Below are 3,721 nucleotides of genomic sequence, written 5' to 3' on the forward strand. Positions count from 1 at the left end.
AAACAGGAGTTGTAACTTTTGTCTCTGACAAAATAGACTTTAATAGTAACAAAGACTAAAAGAAACAAAGAAGGACATTACATAATGGTAAAAGGATCAATGCAACAACAGGAGTCAATGATTATAAATATATATGCACCCAATATAGGAACACCCAGATACATAAGACAAGTTCTTAATGACTTATAAAGAGACTTGGACTCCTGCACAATAATAGCGGGAAACTTTGACACCGCATTGTTAATATTTGATGGATCAATGAGATAGAAAATTAACAGGGACATCTATGATTTGAACTCAGACCTGGAACAAGCAAACTCAGTGAATATTTATAGAATTCTTCATCCCACGTCCACGAACATACATTTTTCTTAGTATCATATTACACCTATTTTGAAAGTGACCACATAATTGGAAGTAAATCACTCTTCAGCATTTGCATAGCATTTCACAGACTTAAATGAAATGTTGGCTGGCTATTTGTTTGTTATTTTTGTCCCTTATTCCTTCCTGTCTCCGCTGTTAAGCACAATTATTGGCATAAAAGAGGTTTTTAATACCTATTTTTAGACCGCATTCCATCGTGGGCAACAGAGCAAGACTCCTGTTCTCTCTCCCCCTTTCTCTTTCTCTTTCTAATTAAAAAAAAAGAAAATTAGCTCTCTGCTTCATTCAAAGAAATTAATATGCACATGGGAAATCAGATTGGCCATTTTAGGCTCATTTTCAGAACAACATAAGCACAAGTTCTCAGGGAAGTTTCAAATTGCCCATCCTTTAGTTAAGAGAGTTCACATTCTTAATACTGAAGGATAGGGCTGCTACAGACAGAACTATGAACGTTGATTTCACTTATTTCAATGAGTGAAAATTGATTGAGGTGCCCAACCAAAAACTCCATAGAAAATGAATATAGGAACTGCACACACACACACACACACACACACACACACACACACAGGGGACAATGTCTCCCTCTTATGGTTGCACAAATTCACTGCTTTACCCTTTCATATGAATAGGATAGTAAGTATAAGGGCCATCAAAAACACTTGAAACAATACAAATAAAACTATCGGGGGAGGTGGCATCAAGACGGCTGTATAGAGGCACCTGGTATTTACCTTTTCTACATACACACACACAAAACAACAAAATAATGAGTCGATAATCACACATTGAATATATCATATAAGAGAGAACACTGGAATTCAGCAGAGAAATGATAAGAAATACCTAAAGCAAAGAAGAAAGGGGAAACAAGGCATCCTGCTTGGTGGGGATCAGCCCAGAGAGGCTCTCCAATGCAGGGAAAGGCTAAGTGAGTGACCCCAGTGGTACCACATTCCCACTGTAGACTCCTGTATCCTAGCCATGGAAAAGTCCCTAGGCCCTCACGGGCCCTGAGACTAACAGAGGGATCTGCCTGTAGGCCATGCAAAGGCATTGTTCCAGAGAGGAACTTCAAGCTGGGTTCCATACACTGCCTGAGCACTAAGTAGCTACAGCAAGGCACCATTTTGAGAGCCCAGCCCTACTGCATCTTGCCCCATGGCCCAATAGACCCTACCTCTCCACATCTCCAGAACTGCATTGACATTCCCTACCCACAGCTACTGTCACAGCTAGCTGCTGCCTCCAGGGGAGGAATAAACCACTGGCAAGCATAAGCCACTAACAAAGACCCCACTGTACCCAGAAGAAAAGCTGCTGCAGATTTTAATATGCCATGAAGACAAACATCCCTGCCTGTAGTAGCAGCAACTGTAGACTGCCACACCTAGAGCCAAAGTGCAAACAGAGTATATACTCTCTATCTGCCTGCATATGGCTCCTGTCGCTAAAAGTAACCCTGTCATCCCCAGTATCAGAGCTGTAGAACAGTCACTGTCACCACCCAAGTATTCTGCTGTAAGCCCAGAATCACCCGGCCCATCCAGTGCCTAAGCGTGCCATCAGGGGATCCAGGGACCACCACCCAGCCCAGTCCACAGCTATAGACACATTAGCACTCTGTCCAGGGGCCAGAGGTCAGGCCAACCCAACCTGCCACTGCCACCACAGTGGGCCCCCACCTGCATGTATGAGCTACAGACTAGGGACTGGCCTACCCAGCATGTTACAACCACTGCCAACATGTGGATCATTAGGACCCAGAGATTAGCCCCACCACTTCTATTGCCATTGCCCACACCACACCCACTTTCCAGGGGTCCAAGAGCCCATCCACTTGCCTGGTCTACCACTGCCACTACTGGCACCCTAGCAAGTTACCTGGAGACTGAAGAATCAGCCCATCTGGACATGATACCACTGGTATAAACATACTCCATTCTTGGACCCAAGAACAGACACACCACTGCCACCAACAGAAAATCAGGACAAGCCCATCTGGCATCCCCAAACATAGCAAAACTTCACCACAGTCTCCACTAACAATCACATTCTAAGCCACTGAGGAAATCACAGACACCACTGACACTGTTTACAACCAAAGAAATGATATGGTAACTGAACTACTGTATGTACCCAAAATCTGTCAAAGTACGCTACTCAACCAACACTATAGATATATCTTCAGGAAAAAATCCTTACCAATGCAAGAAAATTTTTTAAATTGAAAGAAGTGACTGTTACACCAGATGTGTACATATCAATGTAAGGATACAGGAAATATAAAAAGGCAAGGAAATATGACACTTTCAAATGAAGAAAAATAATTATTCAACAACAGATTCCAATTAAAAATATTCAAAATAATGATATTTAAAAAGTTCAGCAAGATAAAAGAGAATGTAGAAAAACAACACAAATAAACGACAAACACAATTCAAGATTCAAATGAGAAAATTTCCAAAGAGATATATATCATAAGAACTAAACAGAATTTCTGGAATTGAAGAATTAATTAAATGAAATATAAAATATACTCAAAAGCTTCAACAATAGCTCAAGCATAAGAATTTTAGAACTTCAAGATAGATATTTCAAAATAACACAGGCAGATTAAAATAAACAAGAAAGAATAAAAGAAGCCTATGCAACATATGGGACACTACAAAACAACAAAATATTCTAATTTTTGGTATCCCAGAAGGTGAAAAAAAGCAAAAAGGTTGGAGGGGCCAAGATGGCCAAATAGAACCAACTCCAGAGCACAGTTCCCAGTGACAGCAATGCAGAAGGCGAGTGATCTCTGCATTTCCAACTGAGGTACAAGGTTCATTTCAATGGAACTGGTTGGATAGTGAGTGTAGCCCAAAGAAAGCAAACCAAGGCAGGGCAGCGTGCTGCCTCACCTGGGAAGTGCAACTGCCTGGAGGATTGGGGGCTTTTTCCCTCTGGCACTGCAGTTCAGATACTGCACTTCTTCCACAGCTTTTGCAACCCACAGATCAGGAGATCCCCGCCAGGTTGAAAAGTGCTGCAAGTTACCAGCACAGATCTGAGCAGCAGCTCTGGCTGATGCTACGGGTTGCTGGCACAGACCTGGGTGGATGTTTTGACTAGCACTGAGAGTGCCTGCAGGACAGAGCTTCCTGCTCCCCAGAAAGGGTGAGCTGAAAGCAGGGAGACAGGTGATACAGCTTGGCGGATCCCACTCCCACAAAGACCAGCAAACTGAACCTCTCTCATTTGAGAGTTTCACAGCCAGCACATCAGTTCGAGCTTGACCTGGGACAATTGAGCTCAGTGGGGAGAAGGCCTTCTGCCACTGCTG

This window comes from Cebus imitator, unplaced genomic scaffold (assembly GCF_001604975.1).
Source record: "Cebus imitator isolate Cc_AM_T3 unplaced genomic scaffold, Cebus_imitator-1.0 Scaffold576, whole genome shotgun sequence".
Classification (NCBI taxonomy): Eukaryota; Metazoa; Chordata; class Mammalia; order Primates; family Cebidae; genus Cebus; species Cebus imitator.